This window comes from Callithrix jacchus, chromosome 16 (assembly GCF_049354715.1).
Source record: "Callithrix jacchus isolate 240 chromosome 16, calJac240_pri, whole genome shotgun sequence".
In the NCBI taxonomy this organism is placed as follows: domain Eukaryota; kingdom Metazoa; phylum Chordata; class Mammalia; order Primates; family Cebidae; genus Callithrix; species Callithrix jacchus.
In genome coordinates this window covers 78,558,725-78,576,297 of record NC_133517.1, presented here as the reverse complement: position 1 = coordinate 78,576,297, position 17,573 = coordinate 78,558,725, and the positions used below count along the sequence as shown (strand labels likewise).

The 17,573-nt window shown below is 37.1% G+C and overlaps 1 protein-coding gene across 2 annotated transcripts in view; it reads left to right on the top strand.

Moving 5' to 3' along the window:
- COLEC10 (collectin subfamily member 10) overlaps positions 1–17,573 on the top strand; it is a 513,203-nt gene that overhangs the window by 217,682 nt on the left and 277,948 nt on the right. The gene's annotated exons all lie outside the window — the stretch shown is intronic.

The following is a 17,573-nucleotide window of genomic DNA, read 5'->3' as shown; positions in this document are numbered from 1 at the left end:
TAATTAAACTAAAGAGCTTCTGCACAGCAAAAGAAACTATCATCAGAATGAACAGGCAACCTATGGAATGGAAGAAAATTTTTGCAATCTATCCATCTGATAAAAGGCTAATATCCAGAATCTACAAAGAACTTAAATAAATTTACAAGAAAAATGCAAACGATCCCATCAAAAAGTGGATGAAGAATATGAACAGGCACTTCTCAAAAGAAGAAATTTATGCAGCCAACAAACATGAAAAACAGCTCATCACTGGTCATTGGAGAAATGCAAATCAAAACCACAATGAGATATCATTTCACTCAGTGAGAATGGCAATCATTTGAAGTCAGGAAACAACAAATGCTGGAGAGGATGTGGAGAAATAGGAACACTTTTACACTGTTGATGGGAATGTAAATTAGTTCAACCATTATGGAAGACAGTGGGGTGATTCCTCAAGGATCTAGAACCAGAAATACTATTTGACCCAGCAATCCCATTACTGGGTATATACTCAAAGGATTTTAGATCATTCTATTATGTAGACACATGCACAAGTATGTTTATTGCAGCACTATTCACAATAGCAAAGACTCGGAACCAACCCAAATGCCCACCAATGATAGACTGGATAAAGAAAATGTGGCACATATACACCATGGGATACTATGCAGCCATAAAAAGGATGAGTTCATATTCTTTGCAGGGACATGGAGGAAGCTGGAAACCATCATTCTCAGCAAACTAACACAGGAACAGAAAACCAAACACTGCATGTTCTCACTCATAAGTGGGAGCTGAACAATGAGAACACATAGGGTAACATCATACATTGGTACCTGTCAGGGGTGGGGGGACCAGGGGAGGAATAGCATTAGGAGAAATATATCATGCAGATGATGGGTTGATGGATGTAGCAAACCACCATGGCACATATATACCTATGTAACAAACCTGCATATTCTGCACATGTATCCCAGAACTTAAAGTATAATTTTTTTAAAAAGAAAAGAAAAGTTTAAAGTTTTAGATGAAATTTAGCCATGATGGCTGAAAAGACACAGAGAGAAAATACCTTTTCCTACCAAGAGACCAGACCATCAAGAAGACTGGCACACTCTGAATTGATCTTCAGAAGGAAAATATTGAGAGTCAACAGAGGGAAGTCACAGACCCTAGGCTAAAAGGAGAGGAAGCTAAGAACCCTGCTTGAGGTTGCCATGCACCAGGATTCATTCCTGACCCTGAGTGGCTCCGGGGGAAACAGTGAGTGAAACAGGCAGGGAGTGGCCCTTAGGGACCTCTTGTAAGGTGGGTCTGGTAGTAACAAATTCCCATAGGTTTTTCATGTTTGAAAAGAATTATATTTCTCCTTTGCCCAGGCTGTTTTCAAACTCCTGAGCTCAAATGATCTGCCTGCCTCAGCCTTGTAAACTGTTGGGACTACAGGCATGAACCCATGTGCCTGGCCAAAAATCAATAGCATTTCCATACAGCAATAATGTTCAAACTGAATGCATTCCCATTCACAATAGCCACAAAAAGAATAAAATACCTAGGAATACAGTCTATCAGGGAGATGAAAAATCTCTACAACCAGAATAACAAAACACTGTTCAAATAAATCAGATGACACAAACAAATGAAAAACATTTCATGCTAATGGATAGGAAGAATCAATATTTTTAAAATGATCATACTGTCCAATGCAATTTATAGATTCAGTGGTATTCCTGTCAAACCACCAATATCATTTTTTTCAGAATTAAAAAAACTCTTCTAAAATCCACATGGCTCCAATAAAGAGTGTGAATAGCCAAAGCAACCCTAAGCAGAAAGAACAAAGCTGGCGGCATCACACTACCCCACTTCAAACTATACTACAAGGATACAGTAGGTAGAACAGCATGGTACTGGCATAAGAAAAAACCATAGGCTTGTGAAATGGGTTAGAGAACCCAGAAATAAGGCCGCACATTTACAGCCATCTGTTCTTTGAAAAAATCTACAATAACAAGCAATGGAGTAAGGGCCCCTTATTCAATCAATGGCTCTGGGATAATTGGCTGGCCATATGCAGAAGATTAAAACTGGACTCCTACATTTTACCATATACAAAAATAAACTGAGGATAGATTAAAGACTTAAACATAAAACCTAAAACTATGAAAACCCTAGAAGAAAATATAGGAAATACCATTCTGGACATAGACTTTGGCAAAGATTTCAAGATGTGGACTCCAAAAGCAATTTCAATGAAACCAAAAATTGACAAGTGGGACCTAATTAAACTAAATAGCTTCTGGACAGCAAAATAAACTGTCAACAGAGTAAACCCACATTTAAAATAAAATAATTTAAAGTAAAATTATTTTCTCTACAGATTGAGAGAAAATAATTGCAAAATATGCATCCACCAAAGGTCTAATATTCAAAATCGATTAGAAACTTAATTGAACAAGCAGAAAACAACCTGATTGAAGGATGGGCAAGGTACATGAACAGATACTTCTCAAAAGAGAACACAAACAATTAGGCAAAAAATATATTTTAAAAATGCTCCACATCACTAATGGGCAGAGAAATACAAATCAAACTACAATGAGATACCATCTCACATCAAGCAGAATGGCTATTATTAAAACATCAAAAAACAAGTGATACTGGTGAGGTTGTAGAGAAAAGGAAATGCTTGTATATTGCTGGTGGGAATGTGAATTAGTTCAATCACTGTGGAAAGTGTCTGGAAATGTCTGAAAGAACTTAAAATAGAACTACCAGTCTATCCAGCAATGCCATTACTGGGCATTTATCCAAAAGAAAATAAATTATTCTACCCAAAAGACATATGCACTTACATTTTTATCACTCACTGTTCATAATAGCAGAGACATGGAATCAATCCAGGTGCCCATCAATGGTGGATGAATAAAGAAAATATACATATACACCATGAGATACTACACAGCCATAAAAAAGAGTGAGATCATGTCTTGCAGCAACCATGGATGGAGCTGGAGGAAATTATCCTAAGTGAATTAACACAGGAACAGAAAACCAAACACCTCATGTTCTCATTTTTAAGTGGAAACTTAACATTAGGTACACATAGAAGCAAAGATTAGAATGAAAGACACTAGACAATAGGGCTTACTTGAGATTGGAGGGTGGGAGGAGTGTTATGATAGAAAAACTGCCTGTCAGGGACTATGTTCACTACCTGGGTGACAAGATCAATTGTACATGAAACCCCAGCAACATGCAATTAACCCATGTAACAAAACTGCATGTGTATTCCCTAAACGAAAAAAAAAGAAGTTGGAAGAAAATAAAAGTTGAAGTGATGCCAGGACTTCACTCAGTTTATAAACACTGGAGGTGTGACTGTTTTTGTTCCTGGATTGCTAATAAATGCTTGAATTATTATTATTATTGTTTTCTCTTTTTTATTATTATACTTTAAGTTCTTGGGTACATATGCAGAACGTGCAGGTTTGTTACATAGGTGTATGAATGCCATGGTGGTTTGCTGCATCCATCACCCTATCATCTACATTAGGTATTTCTCCTAATGCTATCCCTCCCCATCCCCACACCTCCTGCTATCCCTTCTCTAGCTTTAATGATTATATCATTTAAATATAGCATCTGGTAAATATTATGGGGAAGTTGACTTTTAGTTCTTATCCACTTTGAATTTTTTGAGATTATTAACATTAATTTTAAAAAGAGATATTTGTAGATAGTAAAAATGGTTTAATGAATATAAAATTACCCTCAAATATCCAATTTAATTATAAATATCATTCTGAATTGTCAAATATTCAAATTATTTCACTTAATAATCAGTACAACTTTTGTAAAAATGTTTGTTGATACTGTGAAAATTATACAGTTGGGAAATGAGCAAGATTATAATACATTACAATTGGCAATTGAACAACAAATGGTTAGGGGTACTGACGCCCTCTGCAATAGAAAATTCAAATATAACTTTTGATTTCTCCAAACTTAACTACTAATAACTTACTGTTGACCAGAGGCCTTACTGATAACACAGCCAATTGTCAGGTATTTTGTATGTTATATGTATTATATACTTTATTCTTATAATATAATAAGCTACAGAAATGAAAAACATTATTCAGAAAATCATAAGAGAGAGAGAAAATGTATTTCATATTCATTGAGTGGAGGTAGATCATCAAAAGACTTCATCCTTGCCATCTTCATGTTGAGTAGTCTGAGAAGAAAGAAGAGGAGGGGTTGATTTTGCTTGTTGGGGGTGGTAGAGGCAAAAGAAAATTCACATGTAAGTGGACCTGTGCAGTTGAAACTCATATTGTTCAAGGTTCAACTATAATATAAAAACTTGGTAGGGCGACTGGAGATATATATATATATATATATATATATGTATATATATATATATACATATATATATACACACACACACACACAACTATATATATATGTATATATATATATATATATATAAAGTTATATATATATGTATATATAGTTGTGTGTATAATATACAAAAATTGACAAGTGGGACCTAATTAAACCAAGTAGTTTCAATATATATATATAGTTGTGTGTGTGTATATATATATATATATAGTTGTATATATAAGTATATATATATAAAACCTCAGTGTATTTTTTCTTATACTAATGTCAACCAAAAATAAAAGTAGTAAAATATTTCATTTATAATGGTGACAAAAATGATAAAGTACTTAGAAATGAATTTAAGAAAAAAGTATCAGAACTTAATAAAAAATATAGGAAACACATAGGGAAAAGTATGTTATCGAAAGACAAATTTATATGTAAATAGAAATATATTCTTAGATGGTAATATTTAATAAAAATATTAGTTCTGAAATAATAGAAATTCAAATTATAATTGTAAGAATACTCTGGTAATTTCATCAAAGATCTCCTTACAGAAGAATAAACAACAAAAATAGCAAAAAAAACCTTTAAAAATAACTGTCAGGATGAAGATAATGCCTTGTTAGACATTAGAAGGTACTATGAAGCCTCAAAGTTTAAACAGATAAATAAATCATAGAAATAAAATAGAGAAGCAAAAAACAAATTCTATTATTTATGGATTTTGAATATATAGCAAAGTTGTCATTTCATGGAGGATAGGTTATTTCATAAATGGTTACTGCATAGCTAATATTTAATTCATCTGGAATAAAATGAAATGGGAGCCACACCTTGTACAGCATATGAAAATAAATCTTAGCTGAATTTAAAACTTAAAGATTAAAAGTTTAAAAAATGTACCAAAAAATTAAGTATGTATACTTACTACTTAAATGTGGGAGAAACATTTTATTGGTCCAGGAAATTTGGGAACTGTAAAAGATAGATGTATATAAATGCATATAAATTTACGTATTTATATAGCAAAACATACCAAAGTCATCAGATAGGTCATAGATCTGCAAAATGAAGTTTCAACACAGATATAGATACAGTTTAAAGTCTGCATAATATAAAGAGTATTTAGGGTTCATACTGGCAAGAAAATGTAATGAACAAAGAATGTAAATTAGCAATTCTTAGAAACAAAACCATATGTTAGAATCCTTAAATTCACAATTAATAGAATACATCTGAGTATAGGAAAGGAAAGAACAATGTAGATAAATAAAAATAAAATGAGAAAAATAAATCTAGAACAAAAATTTTATCAGAATATTTGACATGAATTTGAGTGCATAAAACTTCCAATAATATGTTTGCTATGATTCTATTTTCTTAAAAACAGTAACAACAATAAAAGTACTATAGGGGTGTGTGTGTGTGTGTGTGTGTGTGTGTGTGTAGGGAGAGGTGTTGTATAAGATAACAGCTGCCAGCAGATTTACTTATTTATTATTTTATAGTGTTATTTTTATATGTGATGATAAGAATGTATTTTACTCTGGATATTTGAAAAACAAACAATCATAATAATATTTTGGAAAACGATGTCCAAACCATGTGTTTATTTGATGGTGATCACATAAGGTTATAATGGAGCTGAAAAATTCCTATTGCTAGTGACATCACAGGCATTGTGACGATGCACTGCAGTACATTACTAACATGTTTGTGGTGATGCTGGTGTAATCAAACCTTCTGCCCTGCCAGTCCTGTACAATTATTGCATATACAGTTATGTACAATATGTAATACTTGATAATAATAACGAATAACTGCTACAAATTTATGTATTTACTATACCATACTTTTTATTGTTATTTTTAAACTGTAGTCCTCCTACTTATTAAAAAAAAAGAATGAACTGTAAAACAGCTTCATACAGGTCCTTCAGGAGATATTCCTGAAGAAGGCACTGTTATCATAAAAGATGACAGTTCCATGAGTGTTATTGCTACTGAGGACCTTCCAGTGGGACAAGAGGTGGGGATGGAAGACAGTGATATTGATGATCCTGATCCCGTGTAGGTCTAGGCTAATGTGTGTGTTTGTGTCTGAACTTTCAACAAAATGGTTTAAAAGTTAAAAAAATAAAAATAGAAAATAGAAAAGCTTATAGAATAAGGATATAAAGGAAAAATAGTTTTATACAGTTGTAAAATCTGTTTTTTAAGCTAATATATTTACAAAAGACTTAAAAAAATAAAAATATTTAATAATTCTTAAAGTAGGCTGGGCGCGGTGGCTCACACCTTAATCCCAGCACTTTGGGAGGCAGAGGCGGGTGGATCACGAGGTCAAGAGATTGAGACCATCCTGGTCAACGTGGTTAAACCCTGTCTCTACTAAAAATACAAAAAATTAGCTGGGCATGGTGGTGTGTGCCTGTAATCCCAGCTACTCAGGAGGCTGAGGCAGGAAAATTGCCTGATCCCAGGAGGCGGATGTTGCAGTGAGCCGAGATCACGCCATTACACTCCAGCCTGGGTAATAAGAGCGAAACTCCATCTCAAAAACAAAACAAAACAAACAAACAAACAAAAATTCTTAAAGTAAAAAAGTTACGGTAAGCTAGGTTAATTTATTATTAAAGAAGAAAGTATTACTGATCAATTTGGTATATGAAGTATAGAGTTTTATAAATTTACAGTGGTGGTCAGTAATGTCCTAGGCTTTCACATTGACTCACCATTCACTTGTTGACTCAGAGTCACTTCCAGTCCTGCAAGCTCTATTCAGGATGAGTGCCCTGTACAGGTAGGGCACATTATCATTTACATTGTCTTAAATACATTATCTTGTATAATGTATTTACATTTTATCTTTTCTGTTTAGATACACAAATACTGAGCATTATATTACAATTGCCTATAGTAGTCAGTACAGTAACATGGTGTTCAGGTTTGTAGCCTAGGAGCAATAGTCTATACCATATAGCCTAGTCTATATCATATAGCCTAATTAGACAACACCATCTAGGATTGTGTAGTATACTCTATGATATTGGCAGAATGAAGAAATCACTGAATGAAGCATTTCTGAGAACCAATCCCCACTGTTAAAGATGCATAACTATACTGAAAATGTGTATGTATTTACACTCCAGTTTCATGTGCTCTGTTAAAATAATGAACAAATATTTAGGAAGAAAATACAATTCTACATCAGTGTGTAATGCAAAAACTGGGTATTGTCAGAAAGACCTCTTATATAATTCATTGAAGGGTATAAAATGTGATTTTCATCAAACAAACCTGTAGTGTATTTTGCACTTAAAGTTTACAAATAAAATCTCCTAATAATAAATAAAGGAAAGTCTCTCTGCAGGTGTCTGATCATGTTTTCACTCTGCTCTAACATGACCATCAAAACCCTGGTCATGTTAGAAGGAGGAGAAGAGGGATAAATATCAGATTCTAAAGTGTTTCTTCTTATCTGCAGAGTTTACTCCATTTAGCTTTACTATTAAGTTTGTAAGCCATAATACATTAATATCAGTGAGAATAAAAAATAGTCAAATTGCCCTTTTAGAAGTCTAGGTTCTAAAGTTACCACCAAATTATGTGATTTGGTGACTTTAATTATATTAACTGACAGCTCCAACCTAGCTGATAAATTAAACATGTCTAGATATCAGGTTGTTGAAATAAAATCTCAGTTTTACAAAATGAAAACTCATTCTGAGGCTTTAAGCGACTTATCAAGGACATATAGGTAGTTAAGTAGCATGGAGGAATTTGAACCCATACCTGCCCAAAGCCTAAGCCAAGGCTGTACAGCTCTCCACCTCCATCAACCTGTGGTAGAAGGTCCAGAGAAGCCTGGCAAAGCAACTTAAAAATGCACCTATCAAGCATTTCAAAGAAAGATGATAAGAGAGGCAGAGAAGGTGGGAAGGCTTACATTCATGTTTCTGGGGGTGAGTGGATTGGGAGTGGGCATTCATGTAGGATAAGTATATGGTGAAGGTGAAAGGAAATTGACTTGGCTCAGGGAAATCTAATTGGCTTGGAGGTGAGAATTGTGGGTGACTTAAAAACTGCAGTGGCCTACAACTAGTAATTTGTATTTCATCCTAACTTTATTTCTTGTCCAAAGGGAGGATAAATGCCTTGAAGAACAGGAGTAGGAGAGAGAAGAAAGGAAAGCTGGTGGGAGTTTAAGTCAAGGTTGGTTTCCTTTCTGACCTCATCCGCATTCTCCCACTCTTCCTGTTTGCACTCAGCTGCTGCCAAGGCAGAGGATACTAAGGAGAGTTAGGTTTCAGGCAAGCTTTGTAGGAAAATGGGGGCTTAAGATGAAGCCCAAGCTCCAGGGTGACTCCGAGGGACCTTGGAGCTAGGATTTCCTGGGAAGTTTCTCCTCCTCACCATTCTATTAAGTTACAGGGGCAGCAAGAAAAGCCTCCTATGTAGCAGGTGACCCTTAAAGTCAATGAGTGAGTAACAATAGGAATATAATCTTCTTCTTTGTGTTACAGAATAAGCATGTTTGTGACTGCAATTCTTCTATTCTTCAAACACCAAAGGTTCCAACAATTCAGTTTATTCTGACACTAATTCTCCAGAGTTAGCATCAGACTCCACAGGTTTAAGGATTCAGTCCCGCAAGACTGCCCTTCCTTCAGATGCTGTCTCAAGAACTGGGTCCCCAGGTTATCTGCACTTCTGTCATACTTGGCTACAAGTTGAGAGGTTCCCACAATCTTCTTGCGAGGTTTGTTGATTCACTACAATGTCTTACAAAACCCAGGAAAGTGCTTGTCTTATTGTTACCCTCTATTACAAAGACTACAATGGAGGAACAGTCAAGTAGAAGAGATGCACAGAACGAGGTATGGGGGGAGGCATGGAGCTTCCCTGCCCTTTCTGGGTGTGCCACCCTCCAGCACCTCATTGTGGTCACTGACCAGGAAGCTCTTGGAACCCTGTTGTTTAGTGGTTTTTATGGAGGTTTTGTTGCGTAGACATGATTGATCAAATTATTGGCCACAGGTGATTCAACACAGTCTCCGGCCCCCTTCTTCTGGCCTGCAAAGTCAGGGGGTGGAGCTGAACATTCCAACTCACTAATCATTCTGTTGTCTTTCTGGAGACCACCCTCAATCATGAAGTTATCTAGGAACCCTCAAGAGTTATCTAGGGACCCTCAAGAAGACAAGAAGATGAGGGAAAGTTTGTAACTTCCTAGAGATTGTTGAATGGTTTATGTATTAATATAAACTTAGTTATTGTTGAAAGGAGTTTGTTATGAAAGACAAAAGATACTCTCATCACTCAAGAAATTCTAAAACTTTTAAGAGCTTTGAGCCAGCAACTGGGGACAAAGACTAAATAAATATTTCTCATTATAACTTAGTGACATATTTTCTTATCAAAATGAAACTTTTTGGGGAGAGGTTTAATATTTCTTTGTTACATTAGGATAAATCATTGGCTCATTCTGGAGTAATCTATTATTCTGCCCTTAAAAAACCCAGGAATTGCTATTCCTAATAAAAGCCCTCTCTCACTCTAAAGAAAAGGCCAAAGTCCCCTGTATAAATTGGCTGGAGCTGTTGTAACAAAATATCACAAACTGGGTAATTTCAACAACAAAGCTTGACTGTCTCACTGCTGTGTAGGCTGAAAGTCCAAAATCAAGGTGTCAGTAAGACTGACTTCTTTTGAGTGTCTGTGAGACAGGATCTTTCCCAGGTCCTCTCTCCATGGCTTATACATGGCCCTCATTTACATCGCTTGATATCATCCTTACCTTTCCTCTGTGTTTATCTCTACGTCCTAATCCAACATGACAATAGTCTTTAATGTCTTCATCTTAGCTTGCTTACCTCTGTAAAGATCCTACCTCCAAATACAGTTTCATTGTAGGTACTGAGGATTAGGACTTTAACATATAAATTTCAGGGAGACGCAATTCAACTAATAATATCCTCCCCTTGCTAATGAGCATCCTTTCTGAATCAGTTAGTACGAGTTATGTGGTGGTTTTGTGTGGAGACAGAAGTGGGAGTAGAAAGAAAGAGCTGGAGGGACTAAAGATAAAAGGAGGAGAGAAATGACTGCCTATGCCTGAAGAGTGGAGTGTGACTTGAGAGTAGGGCTCTCTGCAAGGTTTGTTTCATGCATGTAAGAAGGGCCACTGCAAGGCATATTTCTAATTTTTTTTTGTACTCTGAGTCAGCTCCAGAGAATTGTCCAGTCTTAGGGTGGCTGGAACTTTTCTAGGAGTGAATAGACACTGTCACCCCTCAGCATCTGTGAAGTGGGAAAGATGCCCAGCCCAAGAGGCGAGTTCCTGACCTGCTAGTGTTGGGCTCACCCAGTTGTGCATGCTCAGCATCACAGATTGGTAATTATTCAGTAATAAATGGCTTCCAACCCTATGACCTTAAGTACTTGGAGAAAGAAATTTAATATGTAACATTGTGATTAAAAACATGATTCAGAGAGAGACTTATGCCCTTTCTTGAAGGTACTTTTCAACATTGAATTTAATATGAGGTAAACTTCTAAGACAAGTTCACTTCTACAAGCCTATTCAAAAACAATAATGCTACCTGTGTTGAAAAAAATGCAAGAAATAATGATTTTAAATATGTGTCTATTCTTATCTTAAATTTGTTAAATATACCATTTAAAATGAGAAAATAAATGAACTACACCTAGAGAATTGGCATAGTGTTGCTTATGATAGGAAAAAAGAGAAAATACAGGGAAGAGTTCAAGTTAAAACTGTTGATATGATCTGGCTCTATGTCCCTAACCAAATCTCATTTTGCATTGTAATCCCCACGTGTTAAGGGAAGGGCTTGGTGGGAGGTGTTTTGATCATAGAGGCACTTTCCCTCACTGCTGTTCTTTTGATAGGGAGTGAGTTCTCACAAGAGTTGATCATTTTAAAGTGTGGCACTTCCTCGTGCTCTCACTCTCTCTCGCCTGCTGCCTTGTAAGATGTGCTTTGCTCCCCCTTCACCTTCTACCATGATGGTAAGTTTCCTGAGGCTTCCCCAGCCATATGGAACTGTGAGTCAATTAAACCTTTTTGTTTATGAATTACTCAGTCTCAGGAAGTATCTTTATAGCAGTGTGAAAACAGACTAATACATATAATTGGTACTGGCAGAGTGGGGTACTGCTATACAGATATCCAAAAGGTGTAGAAGTGACTTTGGAATTGGGTAATAGGCAGAGGTTGGAACAGTTCAGAGGGCTTAGAAGAAGACAAGAAGATGAGGGAAAGTTTGGACCTTGTTAGAGACTTGTTGAATGGTTTTGACCAAAGTGCTGATAGTGATATGAACAGTGAAGTGTAGGCCGAGGTTGTCTCTGATGGAAATGAGAAACTTATTGGGAACTGGACTAAAGGTCACTCATGTTATGATTTTGCAAGGAGACTGGTGGCATTTTTGCCCCTGCCCAGAGATCTGTGGAACTTTGAATATGAGAGAGTTCAAAGAAATTTTTTATATTTCAAAAAGTGTTGTGCCCTAATCCAACATGAATGTTAACCTTATGAAAAGGAGGAATTGTACATAGAGATAAGCACAGAGAGAAGGCAAAGATGATGTCAAGATACGTAAAAGAGGTCCATGTACAAGCCATGAAGAGAGAACCTAGGACAGATCCTCCAGGCATGTATTACATGGTGGCAGGAGAGAGAGACAGAGAGTGGGAGCTCTGTGTCCCCACTCACATCTCATAGCAAATTGTAATTCCCACAGGTCAAGGGAAAGGACCTGGTGGTAGGGAATTGGATCATGACTTAGGATATCTGGTGGATAAAATTTCTAAGCAGGAAAGCATTCAAAATATGACCTGGCTTATTCTGAAAGTGTTCAGTTATATATGTTCACAAAGTAATGGTTTGAAATTGGAACTTATGTTCAAAAGAAAAATAGAGCATAAACGTTTGGAAAATTTGCAGCCTGACCATTTGGTATAAAAGAAAACCCCATTTTCTGGGATAAAATTCAAGCTAGCCACAAAAATTTGCATAAATAATGAGGAGCTGAATGTTAGTAGCCAAGACAATGGGGAAAATGTCTCCAGCGTAGGTCAGATATCTTTTCAGTAGCCCTCCCATTATAGGCCAAGGGGCCTAGGAGGGAAAAAATGCTTTCATGGTTTAGGTCCAGGGCCCCATTGCTCTTTGCAGCCCCAGTACATGGCACCCTGCATTCCAGCCACTCCAGCTTTGCCTGTGACTAAAAGAGGCCTACATACAGCCTGGACTGTTGTTTCAGAGGGTGCAAGCCTCAAACCTTGGGAGCTTCCATGTGGTATTGGGCCTACAGATGCACAGAAAACAAGAGTTGAACTTTGGGAACCTCTGCCTAGATTTGAGAGGATGTATGGAAATACCTGGATGTCCAGGCGGAAGTCTGTTGCAGGGCAGAACTTTCATGGAGAACTTCTGCTAGGACAGTGTGGAGGGGGTATGTGAGTTTGGAGGCCCCACACAGAAACCCCACTGGGACACTGCCTAGTAGAGCTGTGAGAAGAGGGCCACTGTCCTCCAGACCCCAGAATGGTAGATCCAATGACAGCTTATACCATGCACTTGGAAAAGCCATAGGTACTCAATGCCAGACTGTGAAAGAAGCCACAGGGGTTGTACCCTACAGAGCCTCAGGAGCAGAGCTCCACAAGGTTGTGGGAGTCCACCCCTTGCATCAATATGCCCTGGATATAAGGCATGGAGTCAAAGGAGATTTTGAAGCCTTAAGATTTAGTAACTGCTTGGCTGGGTTTTGGATTTCTGTGGGGCCCCTGGCCCCTTTGTTACAGCCAATTTCTCCCATTTGGAATTGGAACATTTACTCAATACCTATACCCCCATTGTATCTAGGAAGTAACTAACTTGCTTTTGATTTTATAGGCTCATTGGTAGAAGGGACTTGCTTTGTCTTACATCAGAATTTGGACTTGGACTTTTGAGTTAATGCTGGAATGAGTTAAAACTTTGTGGGACTGTTGGGTAGGCATGATTCGTTTTGAAATATGAAAATGGCATGAGATTTGGGAAGGACCAGGGGCAGAATGAAATGGTTTGACTCTATGTCCCCACTCAAATCTTATATCAAATTGTAATCCCTATGTGTCAAGGGATGTACCCAGTGGGAGGTGACTGGATCATGGGAGCAGTTTGCCCCATGCTGTTTTCATGATAGTGAGTTCTTATAAGGGTTGATGGTTTTAAAGTGTGGCACTTCCTCACTCTCTCACTCTCTCACCTGCCACCATGTAAGGTATGCCTGCTTTTCTTTCAGTTTCCAGCATGATTGTAAGTTTCCTGAGACCTCCTAGCCATGTTAAACTGTGAGTCAATTAAACCTTTTTTGTTTATAAATTACCCAGTCTCAGGTAGTCTCTTTATGGCAGTATGAGAACAAACTAATACAGGTGCTTTACCTATGTATTATCTAGAGTTGTAAAATGGCAGAATTCAATTCAAATATTTTTAAAGCATCTCCCAAGTTTTGGATATTTGTCTCCTCTAAACTTCACAATGAAATTGGATCCCCAGTGTTGGAAGTGGGGCTGAGTGGAATACCAACTCCCATGTTGGTATCATGGGAGTGGATCCTTCCTGAATAGATTTATTCCCTCGTTGTGGGGAAGGGGAAGTGAGTTTTTGCTGTATTGGTTCCTGCAAAGCTGGTTGTTAAAAAGAGCCTGGCATTTCTTTTCCACCTTACTTCCTCTCTTGCCATGTGACCTCTGCACATGCCAGCTCCCCTTTGCCATGAGTGGAAATAGCCTGAGGTTTTCACCAGATGCTGCTCAGTGTTCCAGCCAGCAGAGTTGTGAGCCAAATCATCCTTTTTTCTTTTGAAATTATCCCACTTCAGATATTTCTTTTTCCTTTCCTTTCTCTCTCTCTTTCTTTCTTTCTTTCTTTCTTTCTTTCTTTCTTTCTTTCTTTCTTTCTTTCTTTCTTTCTTTCTTTTTCTTTCTCTTTCTTTTTCTTTCCCTCCTTTCTTCTTTCTTTCTCCTCTCTCTCTCCTTCCTTCCTTCCTTCCTTCCTTCCTTCCTTCCTTCCTTCCTTCCTTCCTTTCTTTCTCTTTCTCACAGGGTCTCACTCTGTCACCCAGGCTGAAGTGCCGTGGCACGATCACAGTTCACTGTAGCCTTGACTACTTGGGTTCGGATGATCCTCTCACCATAGCCTCCTGGGTAGCTGGGACTACAGGCATATGCCACTAGGCCTGGCTAATTTTTGTATTTTTTGTAGAGATGGAGTTTTACCATATTGCCCAGGCGGGTCTCAAACTCCTGGGCTCAAATTATCCTCCTGCCTTTGCCTCCCAAAGTGCTGGGATTACAACTGTGAGCCGTGCCTGGCCAGGTATTTCTTTATAACAATGCAAAATAGGCTAAGAATAGCACATACTGTATACTTTACACTACAGTACAAGTTTCTGTCTGTGAGAATCTGGGATGTGGGGGAAGAGGATATATACATTTACTTACATTTTAAGGTCCTGTCAGAACTATTTATTTCAGGATGCATTCAGCTTTAATGTATCAGGGGAAAGAGAGTAGGTTTGATGACTTGTTATGTAAAACATTATGTGTATATTTGATGAAGTTATACCCAGGTATAGATAACTATCCAGTCTGGAATCACTCTCCAATACAAATCTGACATTTTTTGGGGAAGCCTGTTATTTCAGAGGCAGCTAGTATAAGTGCTTCTGTATTCAGAATCTTTGCTAATTAACATAAATTGATGATAGAAACATACTCTTTTGTTGAAATAAATTTATTAAATTTCCAATCAATATGAGTGGATTGGCTGAAATATTTGAAAGATACACCCTCCTTTTGTGTGAAATTGGGATAATAACTGAGACTTGGAACCTAGGTTGGATGTTTACACCTTGATTTCTAAATTGTCTTGGGTTTAGTCATCGGGCTATAGAATTTCTGATCATTTTGTATGGTAGGACAACAGAATACTCCCTCCAGAATAATATTGTGGTTTCCCCAGTGACCTTTCATACAATGGATAGTTGCAACACTTAAAAAAAGACAGAGAATTGAGATTTCTTTGTGCTTACAGAACTAGTTGTATAAAACCTTTTTGTGCTTGCATAAAATAAAGCATTAATAAATATATAGATGTGTTGCAAAATTTGATCACAACTGGATAGCTAAATTGTGGTAGATTGGCTAATCTCCATCCAAGGTTAAGAGTTTGCATGATCAAATAGGTTTAGCTCAGTTAACAATAGGGTTTGTATTATGGTCTTCAATTATTCCCTCTTTCTTTAATTAAATTTTGGGCCACTGGTCACTTCATCAATGGTCAGCCCCTGGAACTCCTATGTCTGCTTTGTTAGGAGGCAGCCCCTCCAAGTGGCTGTTAATGAGGAAGTGAAGGTGAGCCGGCCACATAGCTCTCCATTGCTCAGTATTCCCCTACAGCAGTCCCATCTAAGGTTTCATGGTTATATCAGACCATATTGATAAGCTGGGGTTAACTAAACACAGTGACAATGTCAAACAGGAAAAAAAACAATAAGTGACCTGACATGGCTGTGCACATAGGTTGTGGACACTTTGAAAATAATGCTCCATAAAGCATCTCTTTCACTGGTAAGGTCCTAGATGGACATAACCAACCTGCCTTATTTATCCTACTCTATGCCCCTGTCATTCAACCTGTCCACTTTGAGTCTTTACTCTCCATCTCCCACCACCCCTTATTCACACACATCTATTTGGCCATAGTGTTTATTATCACTTCCAACCACATTTGCAGGATATATTGAAACAGAGTAATCCTCAGCAATGTATTTCCCAAATTCTGACATTTTCTAATTTGGAGCACAGGCTTGTTCTCTTTCTCCATTCTGTTTAGAACAAAGGTCAATCCTATCCAATGCCCAGGCCATATTTCAGGCCAGTCGAATCAGAATTTCTGAGGGTAGAATCAGGAAGATTTAAGTTCCCCAGGCCAGAGTTAAGAACCACTGATCTAGAAGAACAAGAAGATGAATGGCGAGAGAGGGGCTGGCTTTGACATTAAGTACAAGACGCATATACATTTCCTAGAAGCAAACATGAAGGGGGCATCCCCAGGGGGTATCTCAGAGGCTGCCTACCAGCCATGGTATTCTCAGACACAGCGTGGCCTAAATGTGTTGCATAACAAACAATTCACTAATTGTAAAATAATTTAAACAACTGTCTCTTCTCACACTAAATATAATATCCTACCTTATTGCAAGCGGAAGTTCTGGTTTCTGTTTGTTAATTGAATTCTTGATTTCAGACTGTACCATAGTGGCCTTTGGTACATTAAAGAACAACAAAAAAACAAGTTCACAATCAACCTGTAGTTTATTGAGGTTTCAAAATAAAAATATCTTCATTACCCTGTTATTGCTACATAATGTTTTCTTTTTGAATCAAATTATTTATTCACATAAAGGGTTGAATTGTTTTAGAATTATTTATTGAGAAAACAGCTACTTTATGTTCCTCATTATTATTTCTTTTTCTCACAGTGAAACATTTTTATAGTTTCCGCTTCATTTACTGAGTGCTGTGACACACATTTCAGCTCCTTTGTCATCTTGTTTTTTCCAAACTGAGCCTACATTTGCTCACATTTGTAAGTTGACAGATTCATTAGGTCAAGTAACTTGGTGCTGAATTTTGATCATAATTTTCATGTATTGTGATGTATTGTTTTATTTAGGTGTTCTTATGCAAACGTTTGTTTTTTCCTTTATCTTTCTTTTTTTCTCCTACCTTCTCTGCTTATGTCTTGTGTGGCTTCCTTTAATAAAAAGCATTGCAATGAAATTCATAGAACATAAAATTAATTACTTTAAAATTTGCAATTCGATATTATGTAGTACATTCACAACATTGTGGAACCATATCTTTATCTTGTTCTAACACATCATCATCCCACAGGAAACTCCTTGACCACCAAGCAGTCTCGTTACCTTTTAATAAGACAAAATACTTACCATGTTAGTCATCTATTTCTGTGTAACAAATGGTTGAAACACAGTGACTTCAACCAACAATCGTTTCTCTTACAGTTTTTGAGAGTCAACAATCTAGATAGACATGGCTCAGATTTCAACTTGGCATTTCGCACAAGGCTGTGCTCAAGGTGTCAGG